Here is a 14,427-nt window from a genome sequence, read left to right on the forward strand (position 1 = left end):
AAAGGTCCATTTTAAACCCTGAACTCGTAGAGGTTCGGCGAAATGAACCCCAACATCGAAATCCCTGTCGATCGTACCCTGAACTATGCAATCCCGATCTAAAATGAACCCTGACAAATGTCAACCTGTATTTGTCTCACTGGTGGGCCAAAGAGAGGCGGTGTTGACCACGGCGCACGCATGTCCTCGCTGATGGGCGGCCCATTTGTCTATATTTTTAATTACACTTATATTTTGCTGTTTGTGATATTTTAAAAATATTCGAGCGTTACAAAAAAAGTATGTTATATTTTCAAATATATTTAAATGTTGTATATATATATATATATATATATATATATATATATATATATATATATATATATATATATATATATAAACCTATAAATGCTGCGCGGCGCGCACGCGCTGGAGCGGCCGTCCATGTGACGTGACATAACGATACCGAGACACGTGTGGGGGAGCGAAACCGATCAAGTGATGGGGACAATGGGAGGGAGAGAAGATGGGTTTGTCTCCTCGTTTCACATGGGAGGGAGGAAAGTGGATGTACAATCACGAAAACGGGAGCAAATCGGGTGATGAAAAATCACGAGCTGCTGAGTGTGCGTCCACCTGGAGCAGAGAACACAGGGATAGAGCTCCTGAGTGTGACTGGAGGAGCCATACTATGAAAAGAAAGGACAAGGAAAAAGGAAAGAAGAGTGAAAAGAACAAAAAAGGTATGCACTGAAAACAACGAAGGTGTAGTCCCGGTGGACTTCTGATGGTGAAAACAACGATGGTGGACTATTTTCAAATAGTACGTGGTATTTTAAAATGTATTTAAATATTATAAAAATACTACATGCCATTTCAAAATTTATTTAAATATTATAAAACTAGTACGTGCATTTTAAAATATATTTAAATATTATAAAAATACTACGTTGCATTTCAAAATTTATTCAAAGATTATAAAAATAGTACGTGGTATATTTTAAAATATATTTAAATATTGTAAAAATGGTACGTGACATTTTAAAATATATTTAAATATTATAAAAATACTACATTGCATATCAAAATATATTTAAATATTGTAAAAATGGTACGTGACATTTTAAAATATATTTAAATATTATAAAAATACTACATTGCATATCAAAATATATTTAAATATTGTAAAAATGGTACGTGACATTTTAAAATATATTTAAATATTATAAAAATACTACGTTGCATATCAAAATATATTTAAATATTGTAAAAATGGTACGTGACATTTTAAAATATATTTAAATATTATAAAAATACTACGTTGCATATCAAAATATATTTAAATATTATAAAAATAGTACGTGACATTTAAAATATATTTAAATATTATAAAAATACTACGTTGCATATCAAAATATATTTAAATATTATAAAAATAGTACGTGACATTTAAAATATATTTAAATATTATAAAAATGGTACATGACATTTTAAAATATATTTAAATATTATATTTTAAATATTATAAAAATACTACGTGTCATTTTTATAGTATTTTAAATATTATAAAAATACTACGTGTCATTTCAAAATCCGTGATTATTTCTTCGAAATTCGTGAATTTGTTTCTCACTTTTTTATTTTCGTAAATATTGTGAAGTCCGAGAGCGAGATGGGCTTGACTGAGCTGTCCCAGTCATTTTTGCGCGTGTCTCTCGCAGCGCAGCCCAATCCCGGTCAAATGAACAATTCTGATTTGCCAAACGAACCCAGGGTCCTTTTTAGTCTAGGATTGCAAAGATTATGGTGCAATCGACAGAGATTTTAAATTGAAGGTTCATTTCGTCAAACCTTTATACATTCAGGGTTTAAAATGAACTTTTTTCCCACCAATGATGTAGTGCCAGCTCAGATACGCAAGCAACTAGTATGTGTTAAAATGAACTTTTTTCCCACCAATAATGGACGTTTTTGGGTGCGGATATGCACGCGTGGCCTTGGAGCGGTTGGATTGGGCACCAACGAGCGATGACACCCTACCAGAGTGTATCTTGAATAAGAAGAAAGCACCCGGGCATGAAGGACAAAGACTTGCGAGCCGGAATCATCATGCATACTCGCTTTATGGAAGCATCAGAATGGAATCGTGTTGGATGGCATTTCACGACTACTCCCTCCGTACCTAAATATAAGTCTTTTAAGATATTTCACTAGGTGTCTACATACGAAGCAAAATGAATGAATCTATACTCTAAAATATGTCTATATACATCCGTATGTAGTTCATTAATGAAACCTCTAGAAAGACTTATATTTAGGAACGGAGGGAGTAGTACATAAGGTAGAGAGTGAAGCCGGTAGATCTTGGAGAAAATAATAATAGTACTGAAGAGTATCCTGTAACAATAAATAAATTTATCCAAACGCTAGGGACACGGGAAGCAGCTTCCAAACTTTGGGGGCATCATTTGGGCTATTGACCAATGATGAGGTAAACCAAATCTAGAGCATCTTTTGGGCTATGGATCCCCATGCCGCGCAGCCCCCCTGCTTCACCAATTCCCGGTGTGTTGGGGGCGTCATCGTTACCTCCAGGCCACCGGCGGTAGCCACTATTCTTCCATGTCCGCAAAGTATCTGATATCAGGTCCGATCCCTGTACGTACTCACTTACTTGGTTGGAGAATCCAGTACGGATGTCCTTGTCCCAGCAATCTCTAATGTGATCATGTACAGGCTTGAGCCTTGCGGATTCGCAGAGCATGATGGTGAGGCCTGCCAATGCCAACCTGGGGCAGTCACCCTCCAACACTTGTGGGTAGCGAGACAGCGTGCGCACGGCCTTCATAGCAAAGTGTTTGTCCAGGCACTCGGTGCGTAGTTTCTCCCTGACTTTACCCCAGGCACTGACGGCAACATCATCTTCTTCCTCCATGCTCGGTAAGTGCTTGCTCAAATTTAAGTCCGCTAGTAAGTGCATGTTCAAACTTAACCACTGTACATAGTGCTTGCTCAAATTTAAGTCCGGTAGCATGTCTTTGTAGGAGCCCCACATTAGCGGTTTGGGGTTGAATTCTGCTGGGAGTCCATCGCCCTTCCAATTCCATGCCTCGTACCAAACTCCCTCATGGTTCATGAAGCCAAGTAGGCGCACGTCGCTATCCCGGATGGATAGGGTAACCGACGTGTCCTCATTCGCCAGTTGTAGCTTGATTTGAATCAACCGCGCTGGCCATCTATATAGTACAGCTGCGTTGTTAAAGGTGGAGACACTCTCAGGGTCCGGGTGGCCATCCAAGATACCCTCCCGGTCATCAGGATGGACGAGCTCACAACGCAGTTCCGTGATTAATGCACTGAACCATTCTTCATCCTTGATGGTGTACTCCTTGTAGATCTGCATGCATATTCATGTCCAGCAATCAGACAACATGCTCAATCAATCTGTCTAGTATTAATTGTATCACAGAAAAATCATATTCTTATGTTCATATATTGTTGAAAAAAAATACGCGTAATGCGTATCATTCCATTGATACAATATATATTGTGGAAATCATATAAGACTTCATATTCTCATCTTCTTATATTATCGGAAATCATATTATTATATTCTTATATTGTAGTCCGATCTACCAATGTACTCTATATACTGTATTGTGGAACATTTACAATCATGATTCCCTTCTGGTGGCACATTTGAAAAGAGAGGAATTGGACTACTTTTTGGCAAAACAACTTCCAATCAAGATACGTTTTCCTTCTGGTGGAACATTTGAAAAGAGCAGACTAGAAGAATTTTTTGGCAAAACAATATGCAATCAAGATATGTTTTCCTTCTGGTGGAACATTTGAAAAGAGCAGACTAGAAGAATTTTTTGGCAAAACAACTTCCAATCAAGATGCGTTTTCCTTCTGGTGGAACATTTGAAAAGAGCAGACTAGAAGAATTTTTTGGCAAAACAACTTCCAATCAAGATACGTTTTCCTTCTGGTGGAACATTTGAAAAGAGCAGACTAGAAGAATTTTTTGGCAAAACAATATGCAATTAAGATATGTTTTCCTTCTGGTGGAACATTTGAAAAGAGCAGACTAGAAGATTTTTTTAGCAAAACAACTTCCAATCAAGATACGTTTTCCTTCTGGTGGAACATTTGAAAAGAGCAGACTAGAAGAATTTTTTGGCAAAACAACTTCCAATCAAGATATGTTTTCCTTCTGGTGGAACATTTGAAAAGAGCAGACTAGAAGAATTTTTTGGCAAAACAATATGCAATTAAGATATGTTTTCCTTCTGGTGGAACATTTGAAAAGAGCAGACTAGAAGATTTTTTTAGCAAAACAACTTCCAATCAAGATACGTTTTCCTTCTGGTGGAACATTTGAAAAGAGCAGACTAGAAGAATTTTTTGGCAAAACAACTTCCAATCAAGATATGTTTTCCTTCTGGTGGAACATTTGAAAAGAGCAGACTAGAAGAATTTTTTGGCAAAACAATATGCAATCAAGATATGTTTTCCTTCTGGTGGAACATTTGAAAAGAGCATACTAGAAGAATTTTTTAGCAAAACAACTTCCAATCAAGATACGTTTTCCTTCTCGTGGAACATTTGAAAAGAGCAGACTAGAAGAATTTTTTGGCAAAACAACTTCCAATCAAGATACGTTTTCCTTCTGGTGGAACATTTGAAAAGAGCAGACTAGAAGAATTTTTTGGCAAAACAATATGCAATCAAGATATGTTTTCCTTCTGGTGGAACATTTGAAAAGAGCAGACTAGAAGAATTTTTTGGCAAAACAACTTCCAATCAAGATGCGTTTTCCTTCTGGTGGAACATTTGAAAAGAGCAGACTAGAAGAATTTTTTGGCAAAACAACTTCCAATCAAGATACGTTTTCCTTCTGGTGGAACATTTGAAAAGAGCAGACTAGAAGAATTTTTTGGCAAAACAATATGCAATTAAGATATGTTTTCCTTCTGGTGGAACATTTGAAAAGAGCAGACTAGAAGATTTTTTTAGCAAAACAACTTCCAATCAAGATACGTTTTCCTTCTGGTGGAACATTTGAAAAGAGCAGACTAGAAGAATTTTTTGGCAAAACAACTTCCAATCAAGATATGTTTTCCTTCTGGTGGAACATTTGAAAAGAGCAGACTAGAAGAATTTTTTGGCAAAACAATATGCAATCAAGATATGTTTTCCTTCTGGTGGAACATTTGAAAAGAGCATACTAGAAGAATTTTTTAGCAAAACAACTTCCAATCAAGATACGTTTTCCTTCTCGTGGAACATTTGAAAAGAGCAGACTAGAAGAATTTTTTGGCAAAACAACTTCCAATCAAGATACGTTTTCCTTCTGGTGGAAAATTTGAAAATAGCAGACTAGAAGAATTTTTTGGCAAAACAATATGCAATCAAGATATGTTTTCCTTCTGGTGGAACATTTGAAAAGAGCAGACTAGAAGAATTTTTTAGCAAAACAACTTCCAATCAAGATACGTTTTCCTTCTGGTGGAACATTTGAAAAGAGCAGAGTGGAAGAATTTTTTGGCAAAACAACTTCCAATCAAGATACGTTTTCCTTCTAGTGGAACATTTGAAAAGAGCAGACTAGAAGAATTTTTTGGCAAAACAATATGCAATCAAGATATGTTTTCCTTCTGGTGGAACATTTGAAAAGAGCAGACTAGAATAATTTTTTAGCAAAACAATATGCAATGAAGATATGTTTTCCTTCTGGTGGAACATTTGAAAAGAGCAGACTAGAATAATTTTTTAGCAAAACAATATGCAATCAAGATATGTTTTCCTTCTGGTGGAACATTTGAAAAGAGCAGACTAGAATAATTTTTTAGCAAAACAATATGCAATCAAGATATGTTTTCCTTCTGGTGGAACATTTGAAAAGAGCAGACTAGAATAATTTTTTAGCAAAACAATATGCAATGAAGATATGTTTTCCTTCTGGTGGAACATTTGAAAAGAGCAGACTAGAATAATTTTTTAGCAAAACAATATGCAAGCAAGATATGTTTTCCTTCTGGTGGAACATTTGAAAAGAGAAGACTAGAATAATTTTTTAGCAAAACAATATGCAATCAAGATATGTTTTCCTTCTGGTGGAACATTTGAAAAGAGCAGACTAGAATAATTTTTTAGCAAAACAATATGCAATGAAGATATGTTTTCCTTCTGGTGGAACATTTGAAAAGAGCAGACTAGAATAATTTTTTAGCAAAACAATATGCAATCAAGATATGTTTTCCTTCTTGTGGAACATTTGAAAAGAGCAGACTAGAATAATTTTTTAGCAAAACAATATGCAATCAAGATAAGTCGTAAACTCGTAATGCTTTGCAAACATGACATACATAAGTTACAATTGGCTACGAGACCAAGTGCAAATCCCCCTTAGGGCATCTCCTACCGTGGCCCTTAAATTTTTCTCTTGCATCCGTCCGCGAACAGAAGGGGACCGTCCACAGATATGAATGTGGGAGGCCGCTACCCAACGCTGTCCGCATACATTTAAAAAAAATCCAAATCAAAGGGACAAAATTCGTTCACACACGACGGATTTCATTAAATTTTGGACATAATTTATAAACAAAGGTCAATATTTCAACCGTTTAACTAAAATACTAGGAAAAAAAACCTAAACCCTATACTAGAAAAAAAAACCTAAACCCGATTCGGCCATGCCCTGCCGCACCGATGTAGTCGTCTCTGCCATCGTCATTGTGTCTCCCTCCAACGTTGGTACGGCGCCTGAGGGCTGCGAAAGCCTTGTCCGGCGGTTGCCTGCCGCTCGCGGAGAAGCCTCTACGCCTCCTGCTACATTGTGCGAACGGCCGCCGCAACCATTGCCGACGTAGCCTCCCTAGCGGTGGCCTTGCCACGACCGACATTGGCGGATCAGTCGCTAAGCGACCACTCCTTGTCGTTCTTGGAGAGCTCGCTGTGAAGGTAGCAGCAGCGCCTAGCGGACGTCTCCATGTGGTGACAGAGCGGTGGAGCGCCCACGCAACGACGAGGTCAGGGTCATTGTGGACCCATTCCGGCGCCATGTCTGACTTGACAAACACATAGGAATGTCGGTCGTACCTCGCCTGCTGTCACGCCGCGCGCTCCAACTCGGAAACAATGGGTTGATAGCCAGAGGCGTCGACGTAATTAACCACTTCCTATGAGGTAGTGAAGGATGATGCCCCACGCCTTCGTGATCGCCGATGGTAGCTCCCCTTGACGTTGTTGGCGTACTGTGGCGGGGACGCCGGCTCGTCATTGGCGCGACGTCTGATTTGGATGTCGCGGCTGCGCTAGGGCAGGGGCAACAACGACCCGTCCTTCACCCTGCGTCCAATCTGGACGTCGCGATTGCGCTGTAGCGAGACGTGATCATCCTTGACCGGACAGAGCGGGGACACCGGCTCGCACTTCACACGGTGGCGCGGCAGGACGGTGGCTGATGTCCCTGTCCAAGGTGGAACTTCGCTGGCGATATGGTGGCTTTCGCTCCGAATTAGATCATATCACTGAAGGTGACGAGTTCGCGCTGGATCCTTCCCGGCGGCTCTAGTGGTTTGACGAGGTGGGGCGGCAGACCCCTCCCTGAACTTAAGTGGTAACACACACAAGTAGTGGCCGGTGTGCCAGGGCTCCCACCATGGCAGTGTTGCTACGCGTGGTCGCCAGATCTGGGGCTTTGAACATGGTCTAGCAGATGCACAAGATGTCGGATGGATGCTCATGGGACGAGATCCGGGTGAAATACTTGTCTTCGGCTGGTGGCCGGGCCGGTGACGGTGACACCCTTGGCGGCTTTCTTCTTGGATGCATCATCAAGGTGAAGTTCTCACCTCCTTCCGCTACCTTCGGGGAAAACCCTTGATCGGTCGATCAGATGATGGCTGCACAGAGGTGTCGTTCCCCCCACGGGGGCATCATTCTTGGAGGTGTGCATTGGCTTGAGGGACCAGTGGACGGTTTTAGAGGTGGAACGGTGTTTCATGTCACACATAGATGATGTGGAGTCTCGATAGCGTGGCACAACAGGGGTCTTGGTGACGAATGTGTGATGATGGATGCTGGTAGGAAGGTGGTGTTGTATGGTTCCGTGGTAGCGTCGACGACAAACTTGGCAAGGTCGAGGCATCAGTACCCGCTGTGAAGATGGACCGGTGGAAGACGGCGCCGACAACCTCTGAGAGTGCGCCAGACAGGTGTGTGTTCCAGACCCGGCAATACGGCTTGGTTGGGCCCTTCGGTTTTAGATGTTAGGCTGCGAGGTTGTTTGGTATTCGGCTTGGACAATCGGTATCCGCTTCATCAATTGGATAGGAGTAGCACAGATGTTGCCAATATGATGACTTCAGACTTAATTACTAATGTATTACTCCATCCGTTCCTAAATATAAATCTTTTTAGAGGTTTCACTAGAAAACTACATACGAATTGTATATAGACATACTTTAGAGTGTAGATTAACTCATTTTGCTTCGTATGTAGTCACTTAGTGAAATCCCTTAAAAGACTTATATTTAGGAACGGAGGGAGTACTTTGTAAGGTCTTTGTGATTAATTAATAAAATGACTATATGCATCACCCAGATGAAGAGGCCGGGGGTTATCTTTTTTTTTTTAAAGATAAACCAATATAAAAACATACAATTCAGTATAAGTACTTTTATTAATTGGAGGTATCTAATGCTTATGTCGGTTAAAATACTAGCCAGTTCAAGAACACGGATCGATGGAGTAGAGTATCTAATGAAATTAGTTTTATGTCATAGATATTTATGTTTTTTCTATAAATTCAAACAAACTTACAAAGGATAAACTGGACACTATTTTACTTGGATATATAAAGGTAGTAGAAACGATTGTAAGAGATTAAATACTACTTTCACCATGGAGAATATAAACATTTCAATTTATTATTATAAAGGTGGCCAAGTTCATAATAATAATATCAATAATAATAATAATAATAATAATAATAATAATAATAATAATAACACCTAATACGTACTAATAATGATGATGATGATGATATGAAATACGTACTTTTAGGGCGTTTTGGAGCTCGGCCTCCATAGAGGCCGAAATTTTTGAAAAAAATAAAATTTGAAAACTTTAGTTTAAAAAAATTTGAAAAAAATATACAACTAAACAAGTATATGATCCGTGTGTGTAAAATTTTAGGTCGAAATATTTTAAAACGTGACCTGTAAAAAAACACAAAGTCATGGTCTGAAATGATGAATATAACATGTGTTAAAAAGTCTCTGAATTGTCTTTTTTGCATAGCCCTCAAGTCAAAGTATATCGTTCTAAAAATTTATGCACTTATGTATTATACCTTCATTTATTTATGTATTTTTTTAGAATTTTTTAAAATGTTAGAATACGAATTTTCATGAAATTTGAAACTTGCTTTCAGAGGCCTCCATGAAGCTCGGCCTCCAAAAGCAAATTTCCGTATTATTAGAGACACTATGAAACATACTTCATGAATTACCTATTTGATGTGGTAGCCGTTTAGATTGTTCTCTATAAAGTATGATAAACTTATAATAGTTTGGGTTAGTACCAAAATAAAACTTATATGTTTGAGTGAACGACAGGATATTAATTTATGTTAGCAGATAATACTCCTACATAGCATAATATTGTATATACCATATGTTACGAGAGAAGGAAACAAGTTAAGTAACAACCTTTTCTATCCGTAGGTCGCTGTTGAACACGAGGCAAACAGTAGATAGTGCATCTATTGGGCAATTGATTCCCATTGCCGAATATTGGGGCCATCTCTCTTTGCTGTTGTGGCCGTTATCCTTCCAGCAGAGCAGGTCCACTGATATCTGACGCCAGCTCCGGGCGTAGTCAAACAGTTGCTTGGTTGATTCCAGTCCGGTATCCCAGCCAGCCTTAATGGATCTAAAAATAGGATTGAACCTTGCGGACTCGCAAATCATGATGAGCAGTACTGTCAGTGCTAGCATGGGTTTCGCATCCTCCTCCACATCCGGGTATCGTGACAGCGTGCGCACGGCGGCCATAGCGGAGACCTTGCCCAGCCAAATTGTGCCCAGACTCTTGGAGATGACTTCATACTCGGGGACGTCAGAACACAAATGGTAGCCCCAGTCTAGGAGTACAGAGTAGTATTCTGGTGGGAGTTGCTTGTCGCCGCCGCGCAGGCCAAGATCATACCAAACTCCGTTCCGGTTCATGAATCCAACTCCATAACATTCATCATCCCGGAGGGCTAGGGTCATGGACGACGTCTCTGCAGCGTTTACCTCTTTTCGTTCCTGCAGAAGAGTCTCATATTTACGTCTCTGCAGAATACTGGTATAACAATAACATTCGTCGCTGCAGAGGGGATCAGGTCTCATATTTACCTCTTTTCGTTCCTCGCCATCCACCACTTGCAGCTTGACGTGTATCCACCGCGGTGTCTGTCCAAAAGGAGGTGGCCTGCAGGCGAGCACTCGGTGGTCACCGATGGTGTCGAGGGGCTCTTCGCCTGTGTAGCCGTCCAAGACATCCTCGGGGTCTGGATGATCCGCGAGCACGTCACGCAGCTCCTCGATGGATGAAGTGAACTTTTTTTTATCCCCAATGATGAACACAACGTCTGGTTCTCTCTCCACCGTCTGCAGTTTAATGAACAACGACCCTTAATTAGTTGTTTGGATCATCCATTACACAACCGACAACATGATTTCTTTCCTGAATAGTACTACTAAGCTTATATATTAACCATTTACCTCCTCTTTAGCAGGCCAGGTGATGTTCACTTTAACTTCAATATAATCATCAACAACTTGATCGTCTTCAGGGGAAGGCATTATTATTGGTGTCCATGTTCCAAAGTCGTAGCTGAGCCTACTAGGTTTCTTGACCGATCGGTCCCCAGGAGCTTCTGTAATATCCAGGGCCGCCATGTCGATATGAAGCCCTTTACCAGCTGGCACCGAAACAGAAGATCGCATCAGGATGGACTTCTCAAGGTCAACGGAGACCTTCTCATCCCCTTCAGTTCTGAAGAGCACGATCTGATGGTCTTGGAAGCCACTAATCCACGCAACGATTTCACCACTAGCACTGATCTCCGTGAGATCTCCGCGAAGCCGTTTAAGCCAAGATTCAGCCGAGTCCTCACGTCCGCCTTTGAGCCGCAGCTTCACCTCCAACTTCGCCTCTACTACGTTGTTCATCACCAAATAAGTGACCTTAATCTTGCGCCCATGGTCTAAATTGATAGCTCGGGGCACAAGTTCGGTGACCTCTCCATCCTGTTTGCGGCAATCCCATTTAAACTTCTTTGTGATGCTATCACCACTGCCTGTAAATGGTGGGAAGACAACTTCCATGCTGAAATATTCGTACCCTGAAATGCGTCTGCCTTTAACTGTCAGCTTCAAAGGTACAATTTCCTGCATGAATGCATTAATTGAAGGTTCACACAGATTGATATTGTTTCTCCAAAAACCAACTGATATGATAATTAAGAACTTGAGTATCAGCATGTAATAGTCAAGAAGCAGTAGCTCACAGAACAAACAAAGCTCAACAAATTAAAGCTTCAAAAAGAAAACCCTTCCACATCAAAGTAGCGACTAAAATACAAACACCACAATAACACAATGTAATGCCAGCAGCACCAAGCATTGATATCATGGCGCTAACCCTCAACCTACATTAACAAGGACAGCACAGGCAGGTTAGCGTAGGTTGAGGGAAAAATATATTGTTGCATTTCCTATACAGAAAACATAATTTCTCATTTTGTCTGCCGAGGTTTCATGAAGGGTTACATAATTTGTACAAACAAGGAGAGGGTAATTCTATGTCTTATGGAATTAGTTTCTCAAACAACATCAATGCGTTGGCTCAGTGGTTGGGCATATGCTGTTGTGCAGCCTAATGACCCGAGTTCAATTCCTAAAATTGACAGGTACGCTGCATGTAATCTTGAAGGTGGATTTCGAGAAGGCCTATGATAAGGTCAAGTGACCTTTCCTACAACAGGCACTACGTATGAAGGGTTTTGATGAAATATGGAGAAGACATATTGAATCCTTTGTACAAAAAGGGAGTGTTGGAATTAAAATCAGTGATGACATGGGCTATTTTTTCCAAACACTCAAAGGTCTCAGGTAGGGAGATCCAATGTCTATTGGAAATATGCCCTAGAGGCAATGATAAATATTTATTATTATATTTCCTGTTACAAGATAATCGTTTATTATCCATGCTATAATTGTATTGAATGAAAGCATAAATACATGTGTTGATCAAGGATAGTCAAGGTTTTCTGACTATGTGCAAGTGTTGTCACTTGATAACTGGATTGCATCATTAGGAGAATCATGTGATGGACTAGACCCAAACTATGAACGTAGCATATTGATCGTGTTATTTTATTGCTATTGTTTTCTGTGTGTCAAGTATTTATTACTATGACCATGAGATCATATCTCACTGACATCGGAGGAGTACCTTGTGTGTATCAAACGTCGCAACGTAACTTGGTGACTATAAAGGTGCTCTACAGGTATCTCCGAAGGTGTTCGTTGAGTTAGTATGGATCAAGACTGGGATTTGTCACTCCGTGTGACGGAGAGGTATCTCGGGGCCCACTCGGTAATACAACATCACACACAAGCCTTGCAAGCAATGTGACTAAGTGTAAGTCACGAGATCTTGTATTACAGAATGAGTAAAGATACTTGCCGGTAACGAGATTGAAATAGGTATGCGGATACCGACGATCGAATCTCGAGAAAGTAACATACCGAAGGACAAAGGGAATGACATACGGGATTATATGAATCCTTGGCACTGAGGTTCAACCGATAAGATCTTCGGAGAATATGTAGGATCCAATATGGGCATCCAGGTCCCGCTATTGGATATTGACCGAGGAGTGTCTCGGGGCATGTCTAAATAGTTCTCGAACCCGCAGGGTCTGCACACTTAAGGTTCGATGATGGTTTTAGTATAATTGAGTTATATGTGTGGTTACCGAATGTTGTTCGGAGTCCCGGATGAGATCACGGACGTCACGAGGGTTTTTGGAATGGTTCGGAAAGAGAAGATTCTGTTGGAAATATGCCCTAGAGGCAATAATAAAATGGTTATTATCATATTTCCTTGTTCATGATAATCGTCTATCGTTCATGCTATAATTGTATTAACAGGAAACAGTAATACATGTGTGAATGAATAGATCACAATGTGTCCCTAGCAAGCCTCTAGTTGGCTAGCTCGTTAGTCAATAGATGATCATGGTTTCCTGATCATGGGCATTAGATGTCGTTGATAACGGGATCACATCATTGGGAGAATGATGTGATGGACAAGACCCAATCCTAAGCCTAGCACTAGATCGTATTGTTCGTATGCTAATGCTTTTCTAATGTCAAGTATCTTTTCCTTCGACCGTGAGATTGTGCAACTCCCGGATACCGTAGGAGTGCTTTGGGTGTATCAAACATCACAACGTAACTGGGTGACTATAAAGGTGCACTACGGGTACCTCCGAAAGTGTCTGTTGGGTTGGCACGAATCGAGATCGGGATTTGTCACTCCGTGTGACGGAGAGGTATCTCTGGGCCCACTCGGTAGAACATCATCATGAGCTCAATGTGACTAAGGAGTTAGTCACACGATGACGTGCTACGGAACGAGTAAAGAGACTTACCGGTAACGAGATTGAACAAGGTATAGGTATACCGACGATCGAATCTCGGGCAAGTTCTATACCGACAGACAAAGGGAATCGTATACGGGATTGATTGAATCCTTGACATCGTGGTTCATCCGATGAGATCATCGTGGAGCTAGTGGGGGCCACCATGGGTATCCAGACCCCGTTGATGGTTATTGGCCAGAGAGGTGTCTCGGTCATGTCTGCGTGTCTCCCGAACCCGTAGGGTCTACACACTTAAGGTTCGATGACGCTAGGGTTATAGGGAATTGTTGTACGAGGTTACCGAAAGTTGTTTGGAGTCCCGGATGAGATCCCGGACGTCACAAGGAGCTCCGGAATGGTCCGGAGGTAAAGATTGATATATAGGACGGATGGTTTTGGACACCGGAAGTGTTTCGGGTGTCACCGGTAACGTACCGGGACCACCGGGACCATCGGAGGTGGTCCCGGGGGACCACCGAAGGGGGGCAACGACCCCAAGAGGCTAGATGGGCTAAGTGCGGGAGGGAACCAGCCCCTAGGTGGGCTGGTGCGCCTCCCACACCCAGCCCAATGCGCAAGTGGTGGGGAGAGGGGGCAACCCTAGGCGCAGGTGGGCCTTAGGCCCACCAGGTGGTGCGCCACACCTCTCCCACCCTAGCCGCCGCCCCCCTCTCCCATCTGGTTGCCGCCGGCCCCTAGGGAGGGAACCCTAGGGGTGGCGCAGCCCTCCCCCCTCC

The sequence above is a fragment of the Hordeum vulgare genome, chromosome 2H, assembly GCF_904849725.1.
Source record: "Hordeum vulgare subsp. vulgare chromosome 2H, MorexV3_pseudomolecules_assembly, whole genome shotgun sequence".
NCBI lineage: Eukaryota > Viridiplantae > Streptophyta > Magnoliopsida > Poales > Poaceae > Hordeum > Hordeum vulgare.